At 39.8% G+C, this 21,371-nt stretch overlaps 1 long non-coding RNA gene across 2 annotated transcripts in view; it reads left to right on the top strand.

The window, feature by feature from the left end:
* LOC104652506 (uncharacterized) overlaps window positions 1-21,371 on the top strand; it is a 72,771-nt gene that overhangs the window by 1,941 nt on the left and 49,459 nt on the right. For both annotated transcript variants that reach the window (XR_012512247.1, XR_012512248.1), the window contains exon 2: window positions 3,939-4,045. This is a non-coding gene — a long non-coding RNA (uncharacterized LOC104652506). The remainder of the gene's footprint in view (window positions 1-3,938; window positions 4,046-21,371) is intronic.

Here is a 21,371-nt window from a genome sequence, read left to right as displayed (position 1 = left end):
AATTGGCTCTTCAAGTGTGATTTTAACAAAAGGGTCAATGTTTTACTAATAAATGAACCTCTATTAACTGCTGAAATTTAAAAAAAGATTATTTATATTCAACAACTTCGAACTTAATGACAACATCTTATAAACCCTTGCATACAGGGAGGACATTTAAGGGGAGATTTGAAAGCCGAGGAGAGATAGTTGAGATGTGGAACAGGTGAGCATTTCAGATGGAGGAAATAGCACGGGCAACTTGGAGGTGTGAAGAAACTGAGGTTTCTTGAGAGGCAAAGAGCAGGTGATCTGAGTGAGGAGAGGGAGCTGAAGCTGGAGAGGTGGGTGTGGCCAAACCATTCGGGACCTCAATCCACTGAAGAGGAGTAACATGGTAAGATTTACGGTTAAATGTCGAGCAACGGTGTGTAAAGAATGAATGGGGCAGGCGCAGTAGCTCATGTCTGTAATCCCAGCACTTTGGGAGGCTGAGGTGGAAGGATTGCTTGAGCCCAGGTATTTGAGACCTGCCTGGACAACGTGGTGAAACCCCAATCTCTATTAAAAAAAATACAAGAGGGCCGGGTGCAGTGGCTCACGCCTGTAATCCCAGCACTTTGGGAGGCTGAGGCGGGTGGATCCTGAGGTCAGGAGATCGAGACCATCCTGGTCAACATGGTGAAACCCCGTCTCTACTAAAAATACAAAACAATCAGCTGGGCATGGTGGTGCGTGCCTGTAATCCCAGCTACTCAGGAGGCTGAGGCAGGAGAATTGCCTGAACCCAGGAGGTGGAGGTTGCGGTGAGCCGAGATCGCGCCATAGCACTCCAGCCTGGGTAACAAGAGCGAAACTGCGTCTCAAAAAAAAAAAAAAAAATGCCTCTTGCATCCAACTACCACCTTCCATTTCCATAGGTCCTCTGTAATCTAAATTATCATCGTCTCCCAATTGCAACCACACACACACACAAAAGCAACCTAACTTGAAACCCTCTATCCACTTTTGCCCTGCTTCAACCTTGTGGTACCCAGAGTAACCATTTAAAATTACCTCCTTGCTTATAACCCCACAACGGTGCTCCCTTGCATGTGGGCTAAAGTACTGACATGATTCACAAAGCCCTATATAATTATATATGCCCTATATAACCTAATTCTTCAGCCCCACCTCATTCTTCCCTTCCCCTCCAGCCACACTGACTTCTGTCACTCTCAGCAAAACCTTCCTTGATAATTCCCTCACCCCAGCCAAACTATATGGCACTTCTGTCGTGTTATTATTTAGTGGAGATTGCTGTTCTGTTTTCGGTGGTTTACATTTATTCTATTTTTGCTGTTTGTTCCTTCTTGTATCTCACTGTTTATATCTGAGAATACTTCTCTCTGAAATACATCCTTCAGATTTTCTTGAAGTGAGGATCGGCTGTTGGTGAGCTCTTTTTAGCTGTTGTCTGCTATTTTGCCATAATTCTGGTATGATATTTTTGTTGTATATAGAATTTTAGGTAGGCAGTTATTTTAGGACATTGAATATACATCATTTTACTGTCTTTAGGCTTACATTATTTCTGCTGAGAGGTCAGCTGTCAATCTGTTCCTTTTTTGAAGGTGGCTGGTACTTTTTATTTTTTTCCCCTCTGCTGCTATTAAGATTTTTTTTCTCCTTGACTTGGGTTTTCTTTAGTATCACTGTAATGTATCCAAGTATGGATTTCTTTTTATTTTTATACTGTTCAGGATTATATGCTGCTTTTTTTTCCTCTTCAGAATTTAAGGCTTTATTATCTTCTTCAACTTAAAGTAGAAGTACATTATAGTATAGATCAGTTTCTTTTGCAAAATTACAAATTTCAAGAATCTTGCACTTCTTCATACTTTGTTTTTTTAAAAAAACAGTATGTTTTAACACAGGTGTCTTGCTGTGTTACCCAGCTGGTCTTGAACTCCTGGCCTCAAGCAATTGTCCCACCTTGGCCTCTCAAACTGTTGGGATTACAGGGATGAGCTACTGTACCTGGTCTAATTTTTAGTATTTTTCATATTTTTACAAACACATATGTAACAATTAGGATTAAATTTGGCTATTACGGAGTGACTTAAGAGAGTAGGTCATATCTCTCTCATATAAAAGGTCAGAGGTAATCAGTGGCAATGGCTTTTGTGCCTGAGCAGCAGCAGTAGTCACAGGTTTAGAACGACAGTGCCACTCAGGGGACCCAATCAGCCTTGTGGAATCCAATCTGAAACCCTGTTCACTTAGCAAGGTACAGAACAAGAAACAGCACAACAACGTGGCAGCATGAAGCTTATTTCAGCAAGAGGCTTTAAGTGTCCAGCCTGCCAAGTGTCAGCTCAGGTATAAGGAAACAGGATCACCCGGGTGGGTGCAGAAGCCACCTGGCTTGGAAGCTTCATGCTCCATCAGAACTAATACCTGTTGAGGCAGCTCATGACTGTAACTTCCAGGAATCTGTGCAATAAAGAACACTGCACGTACGGATCCCAAAACTCATGTTTTAAGATGGGCACTTACAGTATGTGTCACAGTCCAGATACAGTTTACCAATAAGGGATCATCTTTAATCATAAACAGTATTGCCTAGTATCACAATTGACATTCCATTATTACCTTGCCTAGTAGGTGTCCAGAGAAATGATGAATGGTAAACTCAAGGTCCTTTTACCGGGGAAGAGAAAGGGTTTTGTTAACCATTTACTCAGAGCAGTCCAGGGCAGTCTCACAGAATCGGGACCCAGTCTTCTATCCTGCTGCTCTGCCACCCAAGGCTTTATTTCCAAGGTTGCTTTAAAGTCCAAGAATCCTGCTGGAGTTGTAGCCACCACATGCATGTTCTAGCAGGAAGAAAGAGAAGATGAGCCTACCTGCTTTCTCTTATGCCTTTAAGTTTAAGGAAACATCCTGGAAGCATCACTCAACACTTCTTATTTTTTTATTTTTACGTTTTTTTGAGGCAGAGTCTCACTCTTGCACAGGCTGTAGTGCAGTGGTACGAGCACAGCTTACTGCAGCCTCAACCTGCTAGGCTCAAGCAATCCTTCTACCTCAGCCTCCAGAAAAGCTGGAACTACAGGCATACATCACCATGCCTGGATATGGTTTGTACATTTTTGTAGAGACAAAGTTTTGCCATGTTGCCTAGGCTGGTCTTGAACTTGTGAGCTCAAGCGATCCATTCATCTTGACCTCCCAAAGTGTTGAGATTACAGGTGTGAGCCACTGGGCCTGGCCCAACACTTCTAATTGCATGTCAACGGCCAGAACTTAGTCATATGGCCACTTGGATCTATGGGGAAAGCTGGGCACATTGCTAATCTGAATAAGTTGTGGCATTCTGTTACAAAGACAAAAAGAACAGATAATTGAATCAGGCAGTTAGCAGTTTCTCCTCTATATTTATATGGTGAGAACAATAGATTTTTATTAAATGCTGACACTAGACTGGGCATAGTGGGTCAAGCTTGTAATCCCAGAGCTTTGGGAGGCTGAGGTGGGAGGATTGCTTGAGGTGAGGAGTTCAAGACCAGCTTGGGCAACATAGTAAAATCCTGTCTCTACAGGAAAAGAAAAAAAGAAAAAGAAAAAATTAGCTGGCATGATGGCATGTACCTATAGTTCTCAGCTACTTGAGAGGCCAAAGCAGGAAGATTGCTTGAATCCAAGAGTTTAAGGCTTCAGTGAGCTATGATGGCACCACTGCACTCCAGCCCAGATGACACAGTGAGACCAACTCTCTCTCAAAAATAAATAAATAAATAAATTGTTGATATGATTTGGCTGTGTCCGCACCTAAATCTCATCTTGACTTTTAGCTCCTATAATCCCCACGTGTCATGGGAAGGACCTGGTGGGAGGTAATTGAATTGCAGTGGGTTTTTCCTGTGCTGTTCTTATGATTGTGAATAAGTCTCATGGGAGCTGATGGTTTTATACAGGACAGTTCCTCTGCGCATACTCTCTTGCCTGCTGCCGTGTAAGATGTGCCTTTGCCCTTCTTTCACCTTCCACCGTGATTGTGAGGCCTCCCCAGCCATATGGAACTGTGAGTCCATCAAACCTCTTTTTCTTTATAAATTACCCAGTCTCAGGTATATCTTTATTAGTACTGTGAGAATAGACTAATACAAAGCTGAGGCTAAAAAAGTCATATAAAAACTGGGAAGAGAGATGTGCTTATGATTTGAAAATGCTTTTTATCAAGGTAAGCTGTTTTACAATTAAATACAAAACTTTTTGAAGAAAAAAATTTCTTCTCCAGCACATTAGTCCTCTAACCTGTTCAAAGACTTACATCTCCATTAATTGTGAGAAGTAATCAACGGAAGGTGTATTTTAGCTATTAATTTCACCTAGGCTAAACTAGGTCAAATTTCTGTGTTTTATAGTCAGATACAAATATTGACAATTTCATATAGCTCAACCTATAACAAAGTATATTTGTGAGTAATTTACTTAAAAAATACAAATTGTGACAGATTTAGGTTACTTCCCCAAATGAAATCATGATTACAGTTGAATTCCAGCCATCTTTCTCAAGTGGAAAAAGAGAATTGACAGCTGAACTATTAGGAATTGTACCTTTATCTTTAAGTACTTCAAAATTCTTTTTCTGTTTCTAGATAAAATACATAGTGTAGTTAGTAAACTAAAAAGTGGTCTCTCAAAAGATTCCCATGCCCCACTCCCTAGTTTTATGCCTGTATATGTTAAATTATATAGCAAAAGAAACTTTACAGATGGAATTAAGGTTATAAACCTGAAAATATAAAGATTATCCAAGTGAGCCCAATATAATCATAATCAAATGCACCTTTAAAAGTGGAATGGGCCGGGCGCGGTGGCTCAAGCCTGTAATCCCAGCACTTTGGGAGGCCGAGGCGGGTGGATCACGAGGTGAAGAGATCGAGACCATCCTGGTCAACATGGTGAAACCCCGTCTCTACTAAAAATACAAAAAATTAGCTGGGCATGGTGGCGCATGCCTGTAATCCCAGCCACTCAGGAGGCTGAGGCAGGAGAATTGCCTGAACCCAGGAGGCGGAGGTTGCGGTGAGCCGAGATCGCGCCATAGCACTCCAGCCTGGGTAACAAGAGCGAAACTCCATCTCAAAAAAAAAAAAAAAAAAAAGTGGAATGGAAGACAAAAGGTAGGTCAGAGAGAGGTATGATGAGGAAGTAACAGGAAAGGGGACATGACCCACCATTGCTAGCTCTTAAGAGAAGGGAACCATAAGCCAAGGAATGCAGGCAGCCTCCGGAAGCTAGAATTGGCCCTCAGCTGGCAGACAGCAAGGAAACAGGACTTTGATTCTTCAACTGCAAATAATTGAATTCTGCCAACAACTGAGTAAGCAAGGAAATGGATTTATGTTCCCTACCCTGCCTCCAGCCTCCATAAAGGAATGCAGCCCTGTTATCACCTTGAATTTAGCTCAGGTAAGACCCGTGTCAGATTTCCAACCTTCAAAACTATGATGATACATTTTGTTGTTTTCAGTCAGGAAGTTTATGGTCATTTGTAACAATAGGAAACTTAGGTACTTATCTTAGTAAAACCTTGAATTTAAAGGACTCATCCGAGAAGTGTTCCTAAAGTCATTTAAGATGAATTTTTAAAAATTCAATTCATGTCTGGTCCCGAGTGATTCTTAACAAGCTGTGATGAGACTGGATATGTGTATATAGCTAACCACAATAAAATAGTGAACAATTGAAAGCTATACAGCTGGAATGCAGTGGTATGATCTCAGCTCACTGCAGCCCTGGGTTCAAGCAATTCTTCTGCAAGTAGCTGGGACTACAGGCATATGCCACCATGCCCAGGTAATTTTTGTATTTTTAGTAGAGACAGAGTTTCACAATGTTGGCCAGGATAGTCTCAATCCTTTGACCCCATGATCTGCCTGCCTCGGCCTCCCAAAGTGCTGGGACTACAGGCATGAGCCACTGCACCTAGCCCTCATCTAGGAGTGATTTCTAAGGCAGCATCTTGAGTTTCTGTAAACACAGAACCTTCTGTCTCAGAAGGGATGTCATGAAGAGGACCAGAATCCTCTGTGTCCATGTGCAGCAGCTTCTCCTGTTCACAACTCAGGTTTGAACTGTCTTGCATTTGGATCTTTCTTCCAATTCCAAAGGTTTATCTCAGGCTGAAGCTACCACTTCTTCATCTTGATTTTTATATAGAAAGCTACAAATTATGTCCAGTCTAGAGAAGAAATCCTTATCCTTGATTTGCAGCTGTACCCCCTAGTCTGTTCTCTCCTCCCAACTCCTCTGTCAGAAGAGTTCTTGCCGTGCTGACTTCTTCCCTGTATTGCAATTGTATTTTAGCACCGTGTTCTATCTTGCCTTCTGTATCCACATGTTCAACATTTTCTTCAAATATAACACAGGTCCCAAGAGTGTCTTTTTACTCCCCAGCCAAGACATATCTGTCCAGTTGGAGAAAGGGCTGCTTGATGTCAGTCCTAAAAATTTTGCGTTTATTTTCACATTTTGAAAGAAAGTTTGAATCAGTAATTTCTGACCATTCCATGAGAACCAACTGCTTTCCTTTCTTTTTCCTCCTCTTCTCCATTCTCTGGATTCTGTTCCTCTGCTGCTGCAATGGTCTCCCAGCTGTGGATGATATGCTTCTTATTTAAGTTTGAGAAAATTCTCAGCTATTATCTCTTCAAACATACTCTCTGCCCCATTCTGTTCTATTCTTTTTTTGAGACAGAGTCTCACTCTTTCACCCAGACTAGAGTGTAGTGGCACTATCATGGCTCACTGCAGCCTCGACCTCCTGGGCTCAGGTGATCTTCCCACCTCAGCCTCACGAGTAGCTGGGACTACAGGCACAAGCCACCATGCCTGGCTAGTTTTTTGTACTTTTTGTAGAGACTGGATTTTGCCATGTTGCCCAGACTGGTCTTGATCTCCTGGGATCAAGTGATCTATTAGCCTTGGTCTCCCACAGTGTTGGGATTACAGGCGTGAGCCACCCAGCCTGGCCTCTTTTTTTTCTCTTTCTGGAATCCCAATTAGATATTTTTTTATACCTTCTCAGTCTATCCCACCTTGCTTCTTAACCTACTCTTTTTCATTTTTTGCCTTCTCTGATGCATTCTGGAGAATTCTTTCTGTTCTATGTGACAATTCATTAATTCTCTGTTCTGCTGCATCTGAACATCTGTTAAATCCTTTCATTAATTCATACATTGTAACTTTTCTAAATGTTCTGTCTAGTTTTATTTCAAATATATTAGGACATTATACTTTTCCTTGAAGATATTTTTAAACTTGTATTTTTAAACTTCAAACATACTGAACACAGTTGTTTTATAATCTTTGGCTGATAATTCAAAAATCTCAAGTCTTTGAAGGTGTTTCTTCGATCTGGTTTTTTTTTCCTGCCAGTTTCCACTCAGAGGGTCTTGTTTCTTGATATTCCTGGATGCTATTGTGTGTTCCTCATTATACTTTAAAAATTATTTTTGGAAAATGTAAGGCCTAAGACGGAGGTGACTTAGGTTCGTATAGCTTAAGTCTAGAAAGGATTTTCAAGAGGTCAGGGGAGTTACCAGACGTGAACAGACTAAGTTCATGGCTTGACATTTCTTGAACAAAACAACCAATCCATAGGAGCATTGCTAGCCCATAGTCACACCCTCCAGGGATCAGTCCATTCATTTTTCCCTCCCCAACAACCTCCAGATCTTTTTTGTGCCAAAGTGACTTAACTGTCCATGCAGTCCTGTGGGAGGATCTAGGTATGGTTTACTTCTGGTTTGCCCACACCCTGATTTAGGAGAATCTCTTATTAATCTAGTTTTGGTTAACCTTGGGTTTGACTTGGTCCCTTATGCTCCAGGGACTGTCAAAACTGGAGTTGTTTCTGTGCCCAATTGTTTTCAGCAGGATAATTCATCCACATAACCTAGCCGGCCACTGACAGAAATGAGTGTGTTTTAATTATATCGTAAATGGTTTTCTTGGTTTGTCCTATTGACTATAATCTTATTCATTTACTATTTATTATGACACTCCCTCACTAAGAAGTGAGTTTCATTTTATTTAATGATCGTTTACATGATGCTTCCTATATATCAAGTACAGCTCCATGATAAACTGTAAACATAATAAAACATAAGGTAAATATTAACTCATTTAATTTTCCTAAAAGCCCTATGAAACAGACACTATTATTATAATAGATGAGGAAACTGAGACATCAAGAACTTACTTTACGTTCCTAAGATCACACAGCTGGGAAGCTTCAGGACCAGCATTAGACCCCAGAAAGACTGGCTTCTGAATCCAGGGACCTAACTAATCACTGTGCTATGTGTTTCCCCATGAGTGCTAAGACATCTCACTAATGAATCTTGAGCACCTGGTGTGGCACCCAGCAATAATGGTTTCCAGTATTGTTGAATGAGTTACCATATAATGCATACAGGTGAATGCTTCATTGATTATAACACTACTGACTTGTAAAAGGAAATGTAATAAATAAAAGTGGCAATGACATACAATTCCAATTGCATTACATGTAATAATAGCTTGATTTTCTTTAATTCTGAAATGTGAGTATAGCACATAGACCAGAGTATCTGATACATTTTTGTTTTTGTTTTTACCACAATGGAAGAACATTATCATTTGTAATGCCTTTGAAGGAGATAAAGTTGGGTGGTAGGATACAGATGGGGCAGAATAATTAAATATCAGAGAATGGCTATGGAGATTTTCTTAAACATTATACTTAGGGAATCAATGAATGATTTGGAGGGCTTCACATGTCCAGACTCTCTCAGAAAACAAAGATAATTCAGCTTTGTTAGTTGTTAGAAAATCACTGATGTGAGTAGAAGTCATGTGTTACCCTTCAAGGCAATGTTCTCTAGCTGGTCACCTGGTTCCAGGTCAGAGCTGGGATAACCTAGCTCTTTTAGAAGGTGACCTGCTATCTGCTGCTGTTAATAACCCTTTTCAAAGCACTGATTTGGTTATGCTCCGTTTGCCAGGTCTTATTTTCTCTCTTGTGGTTTGTCGATGTGTCAGCACATTACGTCACATGCACAGGTGGAAGGTCGATATCTGATGGAAGGGTAACATGATGCAGGAAGTGAATCTTTTGGTTTCCTAACCTGTATCAAGGCCAATGTCAGATGGACATAGCTGGCAAGCCTTAAAACATGGCGGCTTTCCTAAGTCACAGGCTGTCAGGGGAGGCTCAGCAAAGTTTTGGGAGCTCACCTTGGCTCAGTGCTACCACAGGTGAATCTCTTACTGTGCACTCTCACCTAGCCTCAGGCTCATACATTTGGAGTAATTGTGCTTACATAAGGAGAGGAGATGCTTTAGCTGCATAGATAGACCTTTGATTATAATATTACATTTTGAATTCTTATGATGGGCTTCCCATTTTAATGGCCAGAGATACCATGAGAAATAGGAACTACGAGTGTTGCTGTTTTATCTGTGAACATTGAAGCAATTTGTCTACAGTTAAAGGACCAGAAGAGGTGGAGTTAGGTTGGTTAGGTGTGCATTACTCTGCTCCGATATGGTGTTCTTCTAATATGGATATTTAAATCTCATGCTGCCTTTAGTTCTTCACCAGATTAATAAACATTTGTTAGTATAAACGCTATTACATCAAAAGAAATAGTAGTATTTTCAAAATTCTAGGAGGTCATTGTCTTCTAAATTTCTCACTGAAAATAATGCTAAGTCATATGTGGCTGATTAAGTATTAAGCCCTATGGAATCATAGGGCACCCAAAACAAGGCTCAAATTAACTGTAGGAATTGTAATTACATACTTTTTTTTGTGTGTGTGAAAAGACTAGATGGTTGGTTTGAATTACTAGCTGTGTGGCTGTGGGAAAATTACTTAATATCTTTAGGCTCTGGTTTCCTTATCTGTAAAGTGGGTATGATACCATCTACTTTTCTGGGTGGTTGCCATGATTAAAGTACATAATGCATTTATTAAACTCCCTAGCGCAGTACCTGACACATAATAGGCAATAGTAAATGTCCATTCTCTTTGACTATGTCTTTCATTGGGTGTGTGGGAAAATTATGTGAACAAACTCTACAAATCAATTCATTCTAAGTGCTCTTTGGAAGTAACGGTAGAAAGTCTTACAGAACAGTCATTATTGCAGTTTGGGCTAGTTCCCCCCCAACCTCCAAGAACATAATGTTAAAATGTACTGCAATATTGAATATACAACAATTTGCTATGAATCTGTTTTCAGCAGCGCAACAATTAAGCAGAAGTTTTCTGTATGCGATTCAAGAATGCTCTTTATACTTTCAGCACAAAAATTGCATTACCTGTAGCTACAGAAGGAAGTGTGCTCAGTCAAGCTTGAAAGCAATGTTACAAGACAAGGATTAACAAATTGCAAGACAAAATCCTTAGAAGTAAGGTCACCACCAGGCTGTAGCTGGGGCACAAGCCAGGGAATATGTTTAATATGCACTGCTCCATTAGTTCCTGGAATCTCAGAACATAACTTGCCTCACTGAATCATACCAGAAGGAGGAAAGCAACAGGAGTGTCGTGTCTCTGCTTTTGCAGACAACATAACGTTGTTTTATTTTCAAAAAAAATTTTTTAAAAATTATACACATACGTTTCAGAGTCAAATGTTATTGAAGGGCTTGGAGCAAATTATAGGGGTTTCTCCTCATCCTTACCCTCAGTCTTCTGTCATTACTTCCAACAATTTTAGCTTTTTATTTCTGGCATTTGCATATTTGCAAATTTCTAAATTACTTGTGTGCCATGCTTTCTTTGGATTTACAATATTAGCCATTCTGTAAACATTCTTTAACGATATTTAAGAATTTAGTCTTCTCATCCCACCACAACTTCTGCCTCTCTTCTCCCATAATCCCAACAGAGAATATTAGAACCTTTGCTTAATTGACTATTCTATGTTTATATTGCTGTACCCATGCAAATATTGCTCAGGCTAAGCACCATAGTGTGTAAATGTATGTTTACTTTTTTTTCTTTTTTTGAAGTTAATGATGTCTTTTTTTTTTTTCTTTCAGTTTACTTATCTTTGTCCCTATTTCTAAGTCTTTCACAACTTAGAATGGCTTCTTGGTATTTTTTTTCTACAAGTTCAATCACATCAATAATATACATGCAGCATTTTGGTTTCCTTGGAAGCATCACCCCCAAACACCTTTCTCTGGCCTGCTGCACAGCCTTCTCCTGGGAATTCCTTGAGCTGGGTTCTTTTTTTCCTGGATTTTGAGTGTTGCTTGGTGGGCTTGTTCTGGTGGAGCATGTCATCAGATGGTGCGGCAGCAGAAGACATGGTGGTGGCATCCTCAGTGTCTGTCTCTAATCACACAGTGACCAGTCTGGACTGTTCACCCTCCATGCTTAATACACAATTACCCTCCTGGGATCTCCTTTTACCCTCGTTCTCAAAAGTCTCTCTGTTTCCTTCCTAATTTTGAGTTTCTTTCTTTGCTTCTCACATCTCACACCTTCCTGGTTTGCTCCCTTTGTTAGAATCTCTGTCTTGCTTTCTGGTTCATTCTCTCAGATTTACCTCTTCAGTAAAGGCCCATTTTCTGTTTAATCAGTTCATTCAATATGTAATTTAACTGGCTTTAAAAAAGTATGCTCATTTTCAACTTCATCTGTTTTATGTTTTTATTCTTTTGTTATAGTTTCTATTCTTTTGTCTCTTTAACCATTTTCAATGTATTCATCTTACAATATTTTAGATTATTGTTCATGTATCATCACTTAATTTAGGGCTAATTCTGTATCTACTTACTACATTTCCTGTATCTGCTTATTCTTGCTCATTTTATTATTTTTACAGCTGATTTACATTTTTTATTTGTAACTTTTGTGGGTACATAGTAGGTATATATATATTTTTTGTTGTTGTTGTTTTATTGTACTTTAGATTCTGGGGTACATGTGCAGAGCATTCAGGATTGTTGCACAGGTACATTCATGGCAAGGTGGTTTGTTGCCACCATTTTTCCATCACGTATACCTGACATTTCTCCCCATGTTATCTCTTCCCCACCCTCTCTCCCACTATCCCTCCCATAGCCACCCTCAATGGACCCCAGTGTGTGATGCTCCCCTCCCTGTGTCCATGTGTTCTCATTGTTAAACACCCACCTATGAGTGAGAACATGCAGTGTTTGGTTTTCTGTTCTTGTGTCAGTTTGCTGAGAATGATGGTTTCCAGGTTCATCCGTGTCCCTACAAAGGACACAAACTCATCATTTTTTATGGCTGCATAGTATCCCATGGTGTGTATGTGCCACATTTTAATTGTCCAGTCTATCATTGATGGGTATTTGGGTTGGTTCCAGGTCTTTGCTATTGTAAACAGTGCCACGTTGAATATGCGTGTGCATGTGTCTTTATAATAGAACGATTTATAATCCTTTGGGTATATACTCAGTAATGGGATTGCTGGGTCAAATGGAATTTCTATTTCTAGGTCTTTAAGGAATTGCCACACTGTCTTCCACAGTGGCTGAACTAATTTACACTCCCACCAACAGTGTAAAAGTGTTCCTATTTCTCCACATCCTCTCCAGCATCTGTTGTCTCCAGATTTTTTAATGATCACCATTTTAACTGGTGTGAGATGGTATCTCAATGTGGTTTTGAATTACATTTCTCTAATAACCAGTGATGATGAGCATTTTTTCATGTGTTTGTTGGCCTCATATATATCTTCTTTTGAAAAGTGTCTGTTCGTATCCTTTGCCCACATTTGAATGGGTTTTTTTTTTCCTTGTAAATCTGTTTCAGTTCTTGCAGGTTCTGGATATTAGCCCTTTGTCAGATGGGTAGATTGCAAAATTTTTTTCCCAGTATGTTGGTTGCTGGTTCACTCTAATGATTGTTTCTTTTGCTGTACAGAATTTCTGGAGTTTAATAATATCCCATGTGTCTATTTTGGCTTTTGTTGCCATTGCTTTTGGCGTTTTGGTCATGAAGTCCTTGCCTACGCCTATGTCCTGGATGGTTTTGCCTAGGTTTTCTTCTAGGGTTTTTATGGTGCTAGGTCTTATGTTTAAGTCCTTAATCCATCTGGAGTTAAATTTAGTGTAAAGCGTCAGGAAGGGGTCTGGTTTTTGCTTTCTGCACATGGCTAGCCAGTTTTCCCAACATCATTTATTAAACAGGGAATCCTTTCCCCATTGCTTGTTTTTGTCAGGTTTGTCAAAGATCAGATGGTTGTAGATGTGTGGTGTTGCTCCTGTGGCCTCTGTTCTGTTCCATTGGTTTATGTCTCTGTTTTGATATCAGTACCATGCTGTTTTGATTACTATTGCCTCATAGTATAGCTTGAAGTCTGGCAGCATGATGCCGCCAGCTTTGTTCATTTTGCTTAGGATTGTCTTGGCTCTGTGGGCTCTCTTTTGGTTCCATATGAAGTTTGAAGTGTTTTTTTTTTTTTTTTTTTTTTTTTTTCCAGTTGTGTGAATAAGGTCATTGGTAGCTTGATGGGGATAGCGTTAAATCTATAAATTACTTTGTGTGATATGGTCATTTTCATAATATTGATTCTTCCTAACCGTGAGCATGGAATGTTTCTCCATCTGTTTGTGTCTTCTCTTATTTCCTAGTGCTTTGTAGTTCTCCTTGAAGAGGTCCTTTACGTCCCTTGTTAGTTGTATTCCTAGGTATTTTATTCCCTTTGTGGCAATTGTGAATGGAAGTTCGCTCTTGATTTGGCTCTCTGTCTGTTATTGGTGTGTAGGAATGCTTGTGATTTCTGCACATTGATTTTGTATCCTGAGACTTTGCTGAAGTTGCTTATCAGCTTAAGGAGAGTTTGGGCTGAGGCGATGGGGTCTTCTAAATATGCAATCATGTCTTCTGCAAATAGAGACAATTTGACTTCCTTTTTTTCTAATTGAATACCCTTTATTTCTCTTTCTTGCCTGATTCCTCTGGCTAGAACTTCCAATACTATATTGAATAGGAGTGGTGAGAGAGGGCATCCTTGTCTAGTGCTAGAGTTCAAAGGGAATGCTTCCAGTTTTTGCTGATTTAGTATAATATTGGCAGTGGGTTTGTCATAAATAGCTTTTATTATTTTGTGATAGGTTCCATCAATACCTAGTTTATTGAGAGTTTTTAGCATAAAGCACTGTTGAATTTTGTCGAAGGCCTTCTCTGCATCTAATGAGATAATCATGTGTTTTTTGTCTTTGGTTCTATTTATGTGGTGGATTACATTTGTGGACTTGCGTTATGTTGAACCAGCCTTGCATCCCTGGGATGAAGCCTTCTTGATTGTGATGCATAAGCTTTTTGATGTGCTGTTGCAATCCGTTTGCCAGCATTTTATTGAAGATTTTTGCATCTATGTTCATCATGGATATTGGCCTGAAGTTTTCTTTTCTTGTTGAGTCTCTGCCAGGTTTTGGTATCAGGATGATGTTGGTCTCATAAAATGATTTGGGAAGGATTCCCTCTTTTTAGATTATTTGGAATAGTTTTAGAAGGAATGGAACCAGCTCCTCTTTGGATGTCTGGTAGAATTTGGCTGTGAACCCATCGACCTGGGCTTTTTTTGGGTGGTAGGCTCTTATGCTGCCTCAACTTCAGACCTTGTTATTGGTCTATTCAGGGTTTTGACTTCTTGGTTTAGGCTTGGGAGGAGGCAAGTGTCCAGGAATTTATCCATTTCTTCCAGGTTTACTAGTTTATATGCATAGAGTTGTTTGTAATAATCTCTGATGATGGTTTGAATTTCTGTGGAATCTGTGGTGATATCCCCTTTATTATTTTTTTAATTGCATCTATTTGGTTATTCTCTCTTTTTTATTAATCTGGCTAGTGGTCTGTCTATTTTGTTGATCTTTTAAAAAAAACCAGCTCCTGGATTTACTGATTTTTTGAAGGGTTTTTTTGTGTCTCTATCTCCTTCAGTTCTGCTCTGATCTTAGTTATTTCTTGTCTTCTGTTTGTTTTTGAGTTTTTTAAATCTTGCTCCTCTAGCTCTTTCAATTTTGATGATAGGGTGTCGATTTTAGACCTTTCCTTGCTTCTCATGTGGGCATTTATTGCTATATATTTTCCTCTAGAGACTGTTTTAAATGTGTCCCAGAGATTCTGGTATGTTGTGTCTTCGTTCTCATTGGTTTTGAGAAGATGTTTGTTTCTGCCTTCATTTCATTGTTTCTCCAGTCAACATTCAAGAGCCAGTTGTTCAGTTTCCATGAAATTGTGTGGTTCTGAGTTAGTTTCTGAATTCTGAGTTCTAACTTGATTGCACTGTGGTCTAAGAGACTGTTTGTTATGATTTCCGTTCTTTTGCATTTGCTGAGGAGTGATTTACTTCCAATTACATGGTCAGTTTTAGAGTAGATGTTATGTGGTGCTGAGAAGAATGTATATTCTGTGGATTTGGGTTGGAGAGTTTTGTAAATGTCTATTAGGTTTTCTTGTTCCTGGTCTGAGTTCAAGTCCTGGATTTCCTTGTTAATTTTCTGTCTGGTTGATCTGTCTAATATTGACGATGGGCTGTTAAAGTCTCCCACTATTATTGTGTGGGAGTCTACGTCTCTTTGTAAGTCATTAAGAACTTGCTTTATGTATCTGGGTGCTCCTGTACCCAGAGATTCTGGTACGTTGTGTCCTCATTCTCTTTGGTTTCAGAGAACATGTTTATTTCTGCCTTCATTTCATTGTTTATCCCGTCAACATTCAGGAGCCAGTTGTTCAGTTTCCGTGAAGTTGTGTGGTTTTGAGTTAGTTTCTTAATCCTGAGATCTAATTTGATTGTACTGTCATCTGAGAGACTGTTTGTTATGATTTTTGTTCTTTTGCATTTGATGAGGAGTGATTTACTTCCAACTATGTGGTCAATTTTAGAGTAAGTGCGATGTGGTGCTGAGAAGAATGTATATTCTGTGGATTTGGGATGGAGATTTCTGTAGTTGTCTACTAGGTCCGCTTGTTCCAGTTCTGCGTTCAAGTCCTGTATATCCATGTTGATTTTCTGTCTCTTTGATCTGTCTAATGTTGACAGTGGAGTGTTAAAATCTCCCACTATTATTGTGGAGGAGTCCAAGTCTCTTTGTAGGTCATTAAGAACTTGCTTTATATATCTGGGTGGGTGCATATATATTTAGGATAGTTAGCTCTTCTTGTTGTATTGATCTTTTCACCATTATGTAGTGTCCTTCTTTGTCTCTTCTGATCTTTGTTGGTTTAAAGTTGATTTTATCAGAGACTAAAATTGCAAACCCTGCTTTTTTTTGCTCTCCAATTGCTTGGTAGATCTTCTTCCATCCCTTTTTTTGAATCTGTGTGTATCTTTAAATGTGAGGTGGGTTTCCTGAATGCAGGACACCAGTGGGTTTTGACTTTTTACCCTGTTTGTCAGTCTTTGTCTTTTGATTGGGGCATTTAGGCCATTTACATTTAACGTTAATATTGTTATATGTTAATTTGATCCTGCCAGTTTGTTACTGGTTGTTTTACCCATTGGTTGATGTAGTTTCCTCATTGCATTGTTGGTCTTTACCATTTGGTTCATTTTTGCAGTGGCTGGTATTGGATTTTTTTTCGGTGTTTAGTGCTTCCTTCAGGAGCTCTTGTAGGGCAGGTCTGGTGGCAACAAAATCTCTCAGTAATTGCTTGTCCATAAGTATTTTCTTTCTTCTTCACTTATGAAGCTTAGTTTGGCTGGGTAAGAGATTGTGGGTTGAAAGTTCTTTTCTTTAAGGATCTTGAATTTTGGTCCCCACTCTCTTCTGGCTTGTAGGGTTTCTGCCAAGAGATCTGCTGTGAGTCTGATGGGCTTTCCTTTGTGGGTGACCTGAACTTTCTCTCTGGCTGTCCTTAGCATTTTTTCCTTCATTTCAACCCTGGTGAATCTGATGATTATGTGCCTTGGGGTTGCTCTTCTTGAGGAGTATCTCTGTGGTATTCTTTGTATTTCCTGTATTTGAATGTTGGCCTGCTTTGCTAGGTTGGAGACGTTCTCCTGGATAATATTTTGAAGAGTGTTTTCCAGCTTGGATTCATGTTCCCTGTCCTCTTCAGGTGCACCAATTAAGTGTAGATTAGGTCTTTTCATATAATCCCATATTTCTTGGAGGCTTTATTCATTTCTTTTCACTCTTTTTTCTATTTTCTTGCCTTCTCATTTCATTGAGTTGGTCTTCGATCTTTGATATCCTTTCTTCTGCTTGATTGATTAGGCTTTTGAAACTTGTATATGCTTCATGAAGTTTTCGTGCTGTGTTTTTCACCTCCCTTGAGTCATTTATGTTCTCTAGGCTGGTTATTCTAGTTAGCATTTCATCTAATCTTTTTCCAAGGCTCTTAGTTTCTTTGCATTGGGTTAAAACATGTTCTTTTAGCTCAGAGATGTTTGTTATTACCCATCTTCTGAAGCCTGCTTCTGTCAGCTCGTCGAAATCATTTTCTGACCTGTTTTGTTGCCGAGCTGGTGAGTCATTGTTATCTCTCTAGAAAGGAGAGGCATTCTGGACTTTGATGTTTTCGTCCTTTTTGCACTGGTTTCTTCCCATCTTCTCTGAGTGGACATCCTCTGTTAAAGTTGGGGTTATTTCTCCTGTATGAAGCTCTTTTTTTAAAATTTTTTATTTTTTATTTAATGCAAGTGTCAGTGTGCCACTTGAGACAATCTGTCTGTTGTCTGCCTGTGGAGGTACTGCTGGGCTGCCTTGGTCTCAGCCAGGCTGTTGTTTATTCTTCATCTGGTTTTCATACTGGTGGGGTTAGCCCCACCTTCCCAAAGGTGGGCTCTTTCCCTGTGCCAAGCCCTCTGTTCCTGGATGGAGGATGTGTTAACTGTGAAACTCCTGGGAGAGGGACTCTGGTTGTTGGATCTTGTGGGGGAGGGGCCTGTCTGCTTGTATCCCCCTCCCTGCTTTCTACTTTCCCTTCTGTGGGATGGGCAGTTCCTTTTTGCAAGATTTCTCAGTATTAGTCCAAATCTCTGCCCTGGTCTGCACTAACAAGGCACTGGTTTGGCCGAGGCTGCCAGCCTGGGCTGTCGCACGGGACTGCGCCTCCAGGTGATTCTCAGCAAAGTGGTGTTTTCCTGGTCTGTGTGCTGCCAAAGTCTTGGAGTGAATTGTTGTATCTGATTCAGAGAACCAAGACAGTGATGCCCCCACCCCCAATCCTCCGTGCCTGATACACTTTCCAGGTGGGGCAGTGCCCCTCCTTGCCTTGGCTGGATGCCTTTGGGCTACTTTTGCTGCCTTTTTGGGGGGTTAATCCCACTGTTCAACCAGTCCCTTTAAAACAAAACTGGTAACTCACTCCAAGATGCAGATAGTGCTCTGGTTCTGTCTCAGTGGTAGCTGTATTCTGGAGTAGCTTCCTTTCAGCCGTCTTCCCCACTTCTAGTAGGCATATATGTTTATGTGACATATGAGATGTTTTGATACAGGCATGCAATATGTAATAATCACATCATGGAGAATGGGGTGATTCCCTCAAGCATTTATGTGTTACAGATAATCCAATTACATTCTTTTATACTAATTTTTAAATGTACATTCAAGTTATTATTGACTGTAGTCCCCTTGTTGTGTTATCAAAAGGAGGTCTTATTCTAACTATTTTTTTCTGCCATTTACCATTCTCACCTCCCCCCTCAATCCCCACCCATGACTACCCCTCCCATCCTCTGGCAACCTTCCTCTCTAAGCCCATGAGTTCAATTGATTTGATTTTTAAATCCCACAAATAAATGAGAACATGTGATATTTGTCTTTCTGTGCCTGACCTGTTTTACTTAAAATGCCCTCCATTTCCATCCATGTTGTTGCAAATGACTGGATCTCATTCTTTTTTTATGGCCCAATAGTACTCCACTGTGCGTAAGTACCACATTAAAAAAAAAATTCTTTTATTTTTATTTTTTAAATTTTACTTTAGGTTTATACTATATCCAGCATTTCTCCCCATGTTATCCCTCCCCACCCTCCTCACCCCCCAGTGTCCCTCCCCTACCCTCTACAGCTGCCCCCAGTGTGTGATGCTCCTCTCCCTGAGTCCACTTGTTCTCATTGTTCAGCCCCACCTATGAGTGAGAACATGCAGTGCTTGGTTTTCTGTTCTTGTGTCAGTTTGCTGAGAATGATGGCTTCCAGATTCATCCAAGTCCCTACAAAGGACATGAACTCATCGTTTTTCATGGCTGCATAGTATCCCATGGTGTATATGTACCACATTTTCTTTGTCCAGTCTATCATTGATGGGCATTTGGGTTGGTTCCAGGTCTTTGCTATTGTATACATGGCTGAAATAAACATACATATTCCTGTGTCTTTATAGTAGAATGATTTATAGTTCTTTGGGTATATACCCAGTAATGGGATTGCTGGGTCAAATGGAATTTCTATTTCTAGATTGCTGAGAAATTGCCACACTGTCTTCCACAGTGGTTGAACTAATTACATTCTCACCAACTGTGTAGAAATGTTCCTATTTCTCCACATCCTCTCCAGCTCCTGTTGTCTCCAGATTTTTAATGGTCGCCATTCTAACTGGCATGAGATGGTATCTCAATGTGGTTTTGATTTACATTTCTCTAATGACCAGTGATGATGAGCATTTTTTCATATGTTTGTTGGCCTCACATATGTCTTCTTTTGAAAAGTGTCTTTTCATATCCTTCACCCCCTTTTGAATGGGGTTGTTTGTTTTTTTCTTGTCAATCTGTTTTAGTTCTTTGTAGATTCTGGATATTAGCCCTTTGTCAGATGGGTAGATTGCAAAAATGTTTTCCCATTCTGTTGGTTGCCGGTTCACTCGAATGATGGTTTCTTTTGCTGTACAGAAGCTCTGAATTTTAATTAGATCCCACGTGTCTATTTTGGCTTTTGTTGCCATTGCTTTTGGTGTTTTGGTCATGAAGTCCTTGCCTATGCCTGTGTCCTGGATGGTTTTGCCTAGGTTTTCTTCTTGGGTTTTTATGGTGTTGGGTTTTATGTTTAAATTTTTGATTTTTTTTTTTTTTTTTTTTTTTTTGAGACGGAGTTTCGCGCCTGTTGCCCAGGCTGGAGTGCAATGGCGTGATCTCGGCTCACCGCAACCTCCGCCTCCTGGGTTCAGGCAATTCTCCTGCCTCTATGTTTAAATCTTTAATCCATCTGGAGTTAATTTTAGTATAAGGCATCAGGAAGGGGTCCAGTTTCTGCTTTCTGCACACTGCTAGCCTGTTTTCCCAACACCATTTATTAAACATGGAGTTCTTTCCCCATTGCTTGGTTTTGTCAGGTTTGTCAAAGATCAGATGGTTGTAGATGTGTGGTGTTGCTTCTGGGTCCTCTGTTCTGTTCCATTGGTCTATATCTCTGTTTTGATACCAGTACCATGCTGTTTTGATTACTGTAGCCTTGTAGCATAGTTTGAAGTCTGGCAGTGTGATGCTTCCTACTTTGTTCTTTTTGCTTAGGATTATCTTGGCTATGCAGCTCTCTCATGATTCCATATGAAGTTTAAAGTGGTTTTTTGCAGTTCTGTGAATAAGGTCATTGGTAGCTTGATGGGGATAGCATTGAATCTATAGATTACTTTAGACAGTATTGCCATTTTCATGATATTAATTCTTCCTAACCATAAGCATGAAATGTGTTTCCATCTGTTTGTGTCCTCTCTTATTTTGTTGAGTAGTGCTTTATAGTTCTCCTTGAAGAGATCTTTTACCTCCTTTGTTAGCTGTATTCCTAGGTATTTTATTCTCTTTGTAGCAATTGTGAATGGGAGTTCGCTCTTGATTTGGCTTTCTGTTTGTCTGTTATTGGTATACAGGAATGCTTGTGATTTCTGCATGTTGATTTTGTATCCTGACACTTTGCTGAAGTTGCTTATCAGTTTCAGGAGATTTTGGGCTGAGACGATGGGGTCTTTTAGATATACAATCATGATGTCTACAAATAAAGACAGTTTGAATTCCTCCTTTCCTATTTGAATACCTTTTATTTCTTTTTCTTGCCTGATTCCTCTGGTTAGAACTTCCAACACTATAGTGACTAGGAGTGGTGAGAGAGTGCATTCTTATCTAGTGCCTGATTTCAAAGGGAATTCTTCCAGCTTTTGCCCATTCAGTATGATGTTGGCTGTAGGTTTGCGATAAATGGCTTTTATTATTTTATGATACATTCTGTTGATACCTAGTTTATTGAGAGTTTTTAGCATGAAGGCCGGTTGAAATTTGTCAAAAGCCTTCTCTGCATCTATTGAGATAATCACGTGGTTTTGGTCTTTGGCTCTGTGTATGTGATGAATTACGTTTATGGATTTGTGTATGTTGAGCCAGTCTTGCTTCCCCGGGGTTGAAGCCTTCTTGATCGGCATGGATGAGCTT

This window comes from Saimiri boliviensis, chromosome 10 (genome assembly GCF_048565385.1).
Source record: "Saimiri boliviensis isolate mSaiBol1 chromosome 10, mSaiBol1.pri, whole genome shotgun sequence".
Lineage (NCBI taxonomy): Eukaryota > Metazoa > Chordata > Mammalia > Primates > Cebidae > Saimiri > Saimiri boliviensis.
Note: the sequence above shows the minus strand (reverse complement) of the source record. Positions and strands in the feature narration are given on the sequence as shown.